Here is a 12479-nt window from a genome sequence, read left to right as displayed (position 1 = left end):
TTCTTTAGTTTGATGCGAAATGTTTGTCATTCGGTATATACATAAAAAATACCAATCGAATTGAGAACCTCCTCCTTTTCGAAGTCGGTTGAAAAGCAGTCAATTTTAATTGTTATTCTTCTTTTTTGGTTCTAGACGAAGCTATCTCGCTCAAAGTCACGCGTGGCGAGTGTAGGTACCTGCCATTACATGTGGCTTGGCATCGATTACGCTGAGATTTATGATCCGATTTTCTTCCTTAGTTTGATGCGAAATGTTTGCAATTTCTTAGATACATAAAAAAGTACCAATCGAATCGAGAAGTCGGTTAAAAAACAGTCAATTTTAATTGTTATACTTCAATAGGTAAAAAGGTTTAAAAGACACAAGCAAAACAGCAGCGGTCACATATTATTGTTTGTTGAGCTGATTAGCTCTCAGATCTCTCAATGCCTCGGCGCTCGTTCTCGGGTGCGTCATAAATTCCCATTGATTGGATTAATCTGATTTGGTTGTCAATTTTGCAGGCAAAGTGCAGCCTCTTTGAAAATACTGTCATGTTCTTTTTCAGTTTTATAAATTCCGTTTTCGAGGCATAATAATGAATATATTATATCTTCGGGGCGTATATCTGTCTGCCTGTGTGTAATGCAAAATATACATTTATTCCTTTTGCTTTTGAGATAGCATCGTTAAGGAAACAAAGAAGATTTATACGTTTGTCATTTTGTCTTATTAAAAATGATGGATTTGTATTATGTTCTCCTATAAAAGGAAAAGTTTCTTCAAAGGGCGTTCTTAATATTCTAGTGATCTATACTTATATTATAAAGAGGAAATATTTGATTGTTTATTTGCATTAATAGGCTCGGTAGGAAACTACTGGACCGATTTGAAAAATTATTTCACTTTTCGGATGCTATACTATCCCCGGGTGAAATAAACGCGTGCACGTGCGGAAGAAAACATATGATATTAAAAATGAAAACTAGTTATAGCTTAACAATAGACAGATATATCTGAGGTTCCGAAGAAAATATGGTCTGCTGGGGGCCCCTGCTAATACTCCTGCTATTCCACCTTCGCACGACACGCCACAAGTTAGTATATGTTCCCCACCATCTGGATGTGTGGCGGTCCTCCACAGTGCGGTTTTCAAGGAGCTTTCTTCTTCGTACTACGAAGCTGTGGACTGAGCTTCCTTGTGCGGTATTTCCGGGACGATACGACATGGGTACCTTCAAAAAAAGCGCGTACACCTTCCTTAAAGGCCGGCAACGCTCTTGTGATTCCTCTCGTGTTGCAAGAGAATGTGGGCGGCGGTGATCACTTAACACCAGGTAACCCGTACGCTCGTTTGTCCTCCTATTCCATAAAAAAAAAACTCTAGGAACTTTCTTGAAGTGCTAAAGTGTGTGTCCTCTCGGCGTTTGGTGAATGAATGTATTACACCGAGTACTTTGTTGCGATGCCAATATGAAGGTGACCACTGATGAATTAACATGCGTCCGACTGTGCCCGGTGACAATTGGTTATTAGCCGGCGCGAGAGTCAATTGGAATTAGATTAGCCAATCAGATACTAACGCCTCTGCTGTCCATGGTTATCTCTCTATTATCTACAGGAACCTATCTGCACTATAGCTTGCCGTAACAAAAAATTACAACAAAGAGAATAGATTTATTTATTATATTTGATCCTTATAAAAACTCCATTAATGTTACCAAAGGTGTAAAAAAATTACCTAAAATATTCATTACATGGCGTGCACTGCAAAAAGTATTGACGATAGAATAAAATAATGTAATACCACTGCAGAGAACATCATAATTTACAAAAAGTTTCGCGTCAGCATATGATTTCACTGTTCTTATATTTAAAAAAAAAAATGTCGCAACTACGTGCTCACTCCCATGCGTACGCGGACGAAGTCGCGACATATTAGCTAGTAAGTTTCATAAGTTGTCATAAGTTTATATATTGAGTAGCTAGTTATTAAAAGATTTTGGAAATATAAGCTTAAAATCTTCGTAAAAACGTAGGTACATAGGAATTCAAAATTCGAAAACAAATTAGTAAGTGGCGGGTGTGGATCGAACCGGGGGGAATGTGGTGTAAGTCAACGGTTTCTTTTTTTTTCTTAATTCGCTCATGCTTAGGCTATAGTCTATAAACCATAGCGCCTAGTCTTTCTAAATTATTCTTTTTTTAAGATTCTAGTTATTGTCTTTAGCTCTTTCTTATTTATTAATCTACAAATGGAAAGTTTTGCTATCGTCCACACCCATAACGATATCGATCCTTTTTTTATATGAGCTTCAATAATATCTACTAACTAAATGTAAAGATATAAATTCCACTCCCCACATACACTCCTATGATATGTTCGTCTGCTCATATTTTTTTTCTACTATTGTCTCCTACCATCAAACATGCCCAAAAAACATTATCCCTACTCCAGCCTTCCCTACTCCAACTGATATGCGATAGGTTTAACCGACGTGAACGCATGTCTTCTGTAAAATATCAATCATATTTTATCTATATAATAAGTAATAAAACATGAACAGATAAACTGGAATTAAAACACAGTCACGCCAAATATCTTTCAATTTTCAATAGTACAATTTTTGATGCTTAATAAAAAATTATTTAAAATAATTTAATTGTAATATACAAATTATATAATAAAATAATTTACTTATATCTTAAGAGAAAACACACTATGACATCCGCGACGTCTCCGACTTCACACTCCATGCAAAAAGTGGAAATGATAAACAGGATCAGGAAACACGTCATACCGTTCACATCCCGCATGCATGACTATACCCGGACCCTTAACGTGTCATGTCACCTCATTGCCCACCAACTCCAGTTATCCACATATCATGCTCATGTTTTTGCCCCCGTTTACATATGGTTGCATAGATTTCTTTAACTTATAACATATCCAGATCGTCTGCAAGTTTTTGTATGATGTCGCGGCCTATTAATATTAATACATGAATAATTAAACAACTTTTATTTTAATGGTCCAGTGTTCAATAAAGTTATGATAAAATTATTCAATTCCTATCTTCAGTGGACCAGTTCTATAATTCATTACTAAATTTATAGGCGTAAGTTGAACAGCTTTGACTAACAAACAAGCAAAATTCCCACATCCATTTTCATACAGATATCCAATTGATATATTCAGACAGAGATTTAAACAAAGCTAAATAGTATTAGATCTAAAGAAATTATGTGCCTAGTGCTATTTTTATTGTTTTGTTGTTTAGTTTATGTTCTCTTTGATTTCAATTATATTGCTCTCCCATTTCATTCTTTCAAATTGTGGGGATAATTCTGAACCCCTGAGAACATGTGTAGAAATATTTCTTAATTGTCGCTTATGTAGCTGAAGCGTTAAAGTGTGGCAACTAAACAAAATATTACATTAATACGTAGATTACTAAAAGTACGTAAATACATAAGTAATCAAAAGACACATAAACAAAGGGACTAGAGACATTAAGAAATGTGTTAATAACAATTAAAATTCTTAGTATAATCTATCTAGCAGTTTAAGTTAAAGTAGAATTATTTATTAGTCTAAGCTAAGGCTAGATTGTAATGCAAGCGGTTCAACATTATAATAACTATATCATTTTGTTCCGTAGAGGAAAAAAAATACGTAATTAGGAAATTCTAATGCAATAGTGGCCAGAGAAGCTTCACAAGTGGAGGTTTGATTAGGTACAATGTATAACATTGTATTTTTCTCATTATCGTAATGTTCTGTTTTGAATAAACATAAACCATCTTAGTCATACACCAACCGATTGTTATAACTATTTGAGCTATCGAACTATTTTGTATTTTTTAACCTACTTCAAAAAGAAGGAGGTTCTTAATTCGATCGGTATTTTTTTATGTATGTATTAAGTATGTTTCATTTTATGAAAATTTTTGTTTACGTGGATGATCTAATTGTAGTTCGTGTACTGTTCTTTAGGAGTTTAAATTTTTTTCTTTTTTCGCTCATCGAGTGTTATTCATATTTCATTCTTTATAATTCTAAACACTGCTGTTCCTTCCATTAAGTAAGCCGTGGTAGACTATAATTGGCTATGTTATTGTATTTAATATTAACTGAATATTTGTACTAAGCTGTTGTCAACTCTAATAAAAAAAAGTGTGTGTGTACTTGTGTATGCATGCAAGAAGTTATACTTATTTGCAAAAATCCTTAAATTTATTTAATCCTCGTGCTATTCTACGTTTGTAGAAAGAACAATATTGTAAAAATCTTGCAACGATTGCTTTGACAATTAATATTAAACCCTTGAACCATTTGCCTATCTTAATAATGGACGAAGAAGCAAAAAAAAAACGAATTTCGCAAACGTCACAAAAGTTTAGGAACGAACTTCGCCCTGTTACTTTTGTGCTACAGTGATGCGCGCGCATCTTAAACTTTCACTCTCATCATTTTTTCATAATGCGCCTAAAGAATTAACTTCAATCAAAAAAGAATACTTACCGAAGTGTGTTTGTATAAGAATGTATATTCGGAGTGATGAAGGCGGGCGACAATCACACATTATGGACAGTCGGACGGACACTTCAAGTTGAACTAACAAATCTCGAACATTCTATCTGATCGCCTTAACTATATTCGAAGGATTGTCAAGTGAAATGTACGATTATTGTGCTTTCTTATGGATTGTGTTACGATAATCTACAACTCGCAGTTTCGCTGAGGAGGGCTCACTATCTACGACTTCGTATGCTTTATCAATTTGAACGGCTCTATAGACATATTTGTTCTCTCTTAGCCCATGTTTGCGCTGTTTTACGAGATAAATTGTGAAATCTCGCATGTAGGTAATTTCAATTTGAATACTGACATACTTTGAGTTTTATTGTTATCAATTTGAAAATTGCTCTTGTAATCAATATATAATTATTTATCTGTGAATATTTATGATGTGTTTATGTTTTGCCGTAATTTGTTGTGTTGCTTTTGTTTTGTGCTCTTTTTTTTTACGGTTTTTTGCGTAACCTGGAGTTAAGTGATCACCTCCGACCGCATTCTCTTGCAACACCAGAGGAATCACAAGAGCGTTGCCGGCCTTAAAGGAAGGTGTACGCGCTTTTTTTGAAGGTACCCATGTCGTATCGCTCAAAAAAATTACGGGCTGATCAATGATGAATATAAAAATGATACTATTTATTTTTGCAGCCATTTTAATGAATGGCGAATGTGAAAAAAGGCTCAAGTATTCTGATCTTACTTTTTATTTATATAATGCAAAAAGAAGAGATACATTCCTAGTAATTATGCAAAATAGATCTAGGACTCGATCGTTCGGCGGTCGCCCTTTTACAAAACCGTCGTTATTGTTGACATAAAGTTGGATTCATTCGATTGATTTATTAGAAGCTAAATATGAAATATGCCACTAGTTTCAATATAAGGTCTTTGAAACTATCGTAGAACCTTCACTTAATCGATAAATCAATATGATTAAATAGGACAACTTAAGATATATTGCAGTTGCATTGTAAGTGATTTCGAAAACTTTATAACATTGCGTAGATGAGCCTAAATTTAATGCCGTGTATATTATGTAGTCGTTATTTGAAACTTTATTCGTTACTAGTTTATTCCTTTCTTTTTTACCAGTGGGTGGCTCCTTTGCACAGAAACGATTGGTGGTATTTTCATTAGCCACGGCACCCTTCAGACCGAAACACAGTAATGTTAACATATTATTGCTTCACGGCAGAAATAGGCGCTGATGTGGTGCCCATAATCTAGCCGGCATATTGTGCAAAGGAGCCTCCCACTGGTTGTTCAAAAAATTACTTCGTTAATAAGTTATGCGTAATTTGTGTTAATTTCCCTTCTTAAAGTTCGGCAACGCTCCTGTGATTCCTCTGGTGTTGCAAGAGAATGTGGGCGGCGGTGATCACTTCATCAGGTTTACACTCGTTTGTCCTCCTCTTCTATAAATAAAAAGAAATTGCTTTCGTGAACACATCGGTACCTACCCCGGTTCGATGCTCGGCCGCCACCTACCAATGTGTTTTCGAATTTCGGATTCATAATACATACGATTGCTTATTTCGCGCTTGTAGAAGTCGTCAACGATCGATTAAAGAGGTATTTTGTTCTAATATTGGTAAATAAAAAAATATTCATTAACTTTATATCTATAAAATATCAATTTCAATTTTCAATTTATTGAAGTAATATTTGATATTAATCTTACACTGATCATTAATTAATTATTCTAAACTTTAAAGCAAACAGCTGAAAAATACAAAAATAAAACATACTATAGCTGTGAAGATGTTATATGAATGTTAACACAAGAAATAAGAAAATTTATTGAAGTAGGCGTTACTTTGCGGAAATCCATAATTATCCAAATGATTGGTGGAAGTAACACTAAAGAAAACTCAAATCATTTGTACAAGAAATAAGCGTAAAACGAAAGTAATTATAATTTTACATAAGTAGTGCTTCTAATAATTGATTAAAATATTTTTAGTTGTCACTAGCATTAAACTAGGCCGGGCCTGTATTTTAATACTGATTACTTCCAGAGACATTATTTTTTACAGTTACTTCAGTTCATAAAAGATTATATAACAATTCAACTTATGAAAACAAAATTAATCAGAAATAAGATTTTTCTATCATACATAATACTGGTTAATACTTGAGCGGTCAATATTAAAATTGAGGGTATTGTAATTAAATTATAATGATCGAATTATGACCTATTTGTGAAGATAAGTGGTTATAATTTTAGTTACCTGCCGTACGTAAGTTATATAAAGCAAAATATTTTTGAAATTGGAATTTAAAAATATTGTTGGCCCAAACGAACCGTCAGAGAAAAAGTGCGCCCTGTAATCTGTGAGGAACATCGATGAAACACATTGTAATTCGTTGAACACGACCAACTGTGGTTAAATTAGCTCACAACGAGGGTCCCGACACTCTTCAAATTGGCAAAAAATCGAAACAAGCCCGACTGACACTGTTTGCTCGGCATCAACGAAACAGGTGTTATCATAAACATATATTTTGAAATAAAAAGAATATGATTTTCAAGTGTGGCGGGAGGCGCGAAGTGTCGTTCGTGTTGCCGACACAATGGAGGTTTTATAGTTTTTTTGGTACGTTCTCGCCGTAAAGGCCGACGATATTAAATTTAGTAAGCGGAGAGGTGTCCGAAATCTCACGCCGACGCGCGATCCGCCACACATATTTCCATTCGTACAAAAAGCGGAACTATAGCCATAAATATGTCCAAATAAACATTAGTCGCCAGTCATCGCTTGGATAGTCTTCTAAAGGATTCCATACATAACTAAATTAATTACCAGTTACACTAGTCGCCTACAACTAGGACGAAATATCAATGCCATGAATTCTGCACTTCTGTCTTTAAAAGATGTATCGAATAAATAAATCAGAAAGGTGATAACTAGTAGCCGAAGCGCATTGTTTACTAACAATATGTTAAGTCGAATCGGAGATAAAGAGCGACCATAGACAGTCGCAATTTCATGTACATATGTAGCATTAAGCTGCACAAATAAACAACACTTTCACACTACATCGGTTCAAAAACAAGTTTTTCCATAACACAAAAGACGACACTGAATAGTTATAGCTGCATCGCGGTTCGGCGCATAATCCAAATAAACAATTCACGGAATGCTATTGTAGGGACAGAATAATATCGGCTCTATTTTAGCATTTACAATCGTTACCATGACGCGTTTATTATCAATTGTATATTGCTTCTTTGATGCAGATGAAAAATATAACAAGACATTTTACTTTCTTCCTCGGAAGTTCCTTCTAAATCTTTCTCTCCCCAACGACTTTCTTTCATCTCTGATCATCTCTACTCTTACTCTTAAGATCTCCCTGAACATGTTCTTCCACTGCTACCTCTATTTTTTTCCAAGGTGGAAACCACGTTAAGATATTCAAAGTCAAAGTCAAATAAACTTTATTAAATTAGGCTTAAGCTAAGCGCTTTTAAAACGTCACAACAAATTTTACTTTTAAAATACTGAATTTATCATATGTTCGTAAAAAGTTGAGCTCCGGAGAACTACATACAAGAAGCTCAATGGCCACTCTTTTTAATCAAATAGAGTATTTTTCAACGGCTGTAATATACATAACAAATCAGTTTGTAAGGTGCTGCATCCAATATGTGAATCCTGTTTAAATAATATAAATTATTTAATAAAAAGAAATAAAGAAATTACTGTGCAAATATAAATTATCGTATATCATATGCATCATTTAGAGCTTGAATTCAATGTTTGTGTAAGGATGCTTCGTGAACATGATGGTCGTAATTACTGTCAGAGTTAGTGATTGCAGTCAACAAATACTAAATATTATAATAGTTTTCTAAGCTAATTCTCTTAATTAAGTTCGACAATTCTATTTGCTAAATGATAGAACTGAGGAATGCTTTATTAAATCAATCATTTCAAAATTTCTACATAATAGAAATTAAATGGTAACAGACATCACGTCTGTTAATAATACAAATAACGTCCAACGTCCATTTTATCATTGAAATACAAAGTGAATAATGCCGCCCTTATAATTCAATTAATATTCAATACATTCACTGTTTGCAAGAAAATACCACATTGTCATATTAAACAACAACTGTTCGATTGATCGCATATCGCTGCGTTTAATTAGGAATGATATAATTACAAATAACAAGTAATTTAAATGACCATAGCGTTTTGCACATATATTTGAAATTAGGACAATCAATCCATATACCAGCCTGCCTTAAGGCGCAGGTCACATGTTATGAAGGCTCTCGTTTTTGGTACAAGCTGGTGTCATGTGGCCGATTCCAACGTAAAACTGGTGCTGGTTGGTACTGGTGGTTATTCACTGCCAGTACATAAATGAGAACCTCCTGTACGCTCATAAACATATTAGCCAATTTAAAAAGAACAGTGATGTACATAATATCAATACTCGAAACAAACACAGACTCCTTTCCATCTACTAGGCTCCGTAAAATTGCTAAATCTTTAAAAGTGGACTACCAAATGATATAAAAATATTACAAGTTAAATAAAAATAATGTTTCGTTAAAAATAAATTCACATCTAAGGCCTATTATTATAATGTGATAGATTATTTCAATGATAAATATAGTTGGGATTAATATTTCTATATTTATTGTTATTCAATATTGTTATACTCATTTGAATGCTATTGTAACTTTTGTACTTCATCCTGGCTTGCACTAAATAACAAGTTTTTCAGTGAATAAAGATCTTTTTGAATTTGAATGGCCAGTAAAACATCTTTATTACGAATCATCTACTACATTTATCACGGGAAATGTTTCAAAGAGCTCTTTGACCTGATTCGTCCACATAGCTCCATCCATCTGTGCGGCGTTCCTCCACAGATCAATTTTCAAGAAAATTTCTTCCACGTATTACGAATAAGACTGCTTTAGGCAATGTAGTTGCTTTGTAGGTCAATACAATAAGGAAACATTAATGTCGTATGTCAATTCTTTTCCTTTCACCTTTGGTGTTGCCAAAGAGTAATTGTTCAGGTGATCTGTAAAAATACTCGCACTCCTCTTCCTAAAATATTTAATAATTCAAATTTGATTGATTCAATCTTTAAATAATTTGTTATGATATGATTGGCAGTATTACTGTATTGGAATAAGTTACGTAACCTGCAGGTGTCCCACCTGACCCACTTCCAGACATGGCATCATCTGTTCCAACAAAGTCAATATTATCTAAGTCGTAATGCACTATAAAAAAACCACCGGCGTAGCGTTTGTGGTCTTTCTATATTTGCCATAAAAAAACAAATGCGATACATATTGTTGCGTAGCAACCCTTCGAAGTATATGACGAGTGTTGTCAAACTTCAAAACATTGTTAATTTCAACAGCTCCGTCAGCAATACTCGTAGCTCAGCGGAAAAGTGTTTACTTTAGACGCTGTAGACCCGGGTTCGATACACCTACCAGTGTATGGATTTTTTTGGGTTTTGTAAAGTTAAAGGAAATTTCTAGTAAGTTCAGGATCAAATCGAACAGAAAAAAAAGGATGGAAAATGTGTAAGCAGGATAAAAATAGTTAAAAGAATTTTCTAGTACAATTTAAATTCAAAGATGGAATGGGAGAATCATTTTGAAAATAGAACGGATCCGGGGGTATATAAGCCGTACTAAGCGTGGCCTACGGCAGTTCTAGTTCTGACTCGAAAGTGTAAAGAAGAAGAAGAAAAGAAGTTGTGTTCGGTGCAGAGAGACGCGTTGAAGGTACCGCCGCCCACAAGAGGAACAGCGGCAGACCGGCGAAGTGCAAGTTCAGAAAAAGTGAACGCAAATAAAGACTCGTTCCTATAAGCGGAGTATTATTTCCAATCCCTGACCCACTCCCGTGTCAATATTACTACTTACTGCACCCCGAGATAAAGATGGAATACCTTTTGCGCCTGTTGTTTCACCGAAACTCTCACCCTTCAAGCCTGAACGTAACAGTAAAGTGCACCGCTATTATATGACAGAAATAGGTTTGATGGCATTACTATCCAGGGTGAACACTGTACTACCTGAGGACGTATTAAAATTTCAGATTTTTCAAAATTGTTTCTCAAATTATTCTCCGTTACCTCTTCTGGTGATGAAAAACATTGACTGGCTCTTAATTTTGGTAACAAAAATAAGTCACAAGGTGTCAGGTTAGGACTGTATGCAGGACGGATTATAAGTTCTACATTTCACTTTCATCCACGTAGTACCAAACTAGATACGGCATGGGTACCTTCAGAAAAAGTATATATACTTTTTTTAAAAGCCCACAAGGATGATTTTTTGGTATTGCAGGCAGCGGTGGTGGCGGTCTTTTGTTGTAGTTAAATCTAACTTCTTGCTTACATTATTAGAAATATAAAAGAATATTTCAAACATAATAGATATAATTATTTTGCTAACGGTACAAATGAAATTGGCGACTGAATCTCAAAATATATAAATTTGATTCAGTGGCCTGCGAGCGGCTTCTCTTTCTGTTGTTCCAAGGGTTGCCACCGGAGTATTCGAATGCCATAATTCTTTATTTTTAATAATATATGGAAACATTATGCAGGACTCGATGAAATATTCCATCATATTTTGGTCAAGAGAAAGAAATAAATATTAATAACACCTCGGATAATATCGGTGCCAACGTATTATTATTACTTTGAATGTTTTTCATTCGCGTCTAGATTTATTTTTTGGGACAACTACAAAATATTTTATTTATTAATTTCTTGTGAGTGTGCGTGACAGTACGAGCAGTATGGCCCGTGCCTGTAACAATGACAATTATTATAGATATTTATTATATTGAGTAGCAACGAACTGTGATGAGATACACTGCAATACTTATAAAAAAAAATTAACAAAAAATCAACCGACTTCAAAAACACTATTACAAAAGAATCATCGAAATCGGTTGGCACGATATTGAGTTTTTCGTACATTTATCTTATTACTTTGCTATTAATGTAAAGCAAATTTAAGACTTTTATGGTTTTCTCATGGATGCCATTGTCAGATCTGGACCAAACTACAATGGGACCACACGGGAAGCACCAGCTTTCAAATAAAAAAAGAATTATTAAAATCCATTCACCCAGTCGAAAGTTTTGAGGTACCAAACATACAAAAAAGGTCGAATTGAGAACCTCCTCCTTTTTTGAAGTCGGTTAAAAATGTAATTTAATCGTAGCCTAGTGTAATATAATAGCGTTATTGTAAGCGTACTAATATATTAAATAAAATACTAATTTACTTTTGTATAAAAATAATAAAATTAACTACAAGATTTAACAAAGCGATTATTAAAACCAAACATTAAAAAAAGGGAATCAATTTTTTTTTATAGTATTGTCGCTGAATTTCAATAACACTTTTTAGGCTAATAAGCTTCGAAGGCTAATTCCAATAATATTAAAATTTGATGATTTTTATGAAACCGCGTTGCGAAATTTATTTGTTAGTAACTAACGACCAAAGTGCAAACAGGTCAAGAAAGAAATACAAAATTAAGAAAGTATTTTATTTTTATGACGTAAATATCTTTGACGACATAATAATATGATGGCCACTACTTTTACCAATCATTGCTCAGACTGATTTTTATCAACGTCAAAAATAAAGAGGTTCTGCTTTTACCAATCTCTATGCCAACTTGTACCGATTTTCGAAAATATTTAAATTTTTGTCAGCATATATCTTAGTTATTATTATTAAAAATTCATTAATAAATTTTATGTAGAATTAAGAGTAGAAAATATGGCAGAATATGGGTTACACAAAAGTGACCTTGTTTACAAAATATAATTGAAGTTAGTTTTCATATTATGATGAATTCAGCCGCATTAAGCATTGAAATGATATTAAGGCCGCTATCCCAAGAAA

The sequence above is a fragment of the Leptidea sinapis genome, chromosome 17, assembly GCF_905404315.1.
Source record: "Leptidea sinapis chromosome 17, ilLepSina1.1, whole genome shotgun sequence".
NCBI classification, from domain to species: Eukaryota; Metazoa; Arthropoda; class Insecta; order Lepidoptera; family Pieridae; genus Leptidea; species Leptidea sinapis.
The sequence above is the reverse complement of the archived record's forward strand: the minus strand, read 5'-3'. Positions refer to the sequence as shown.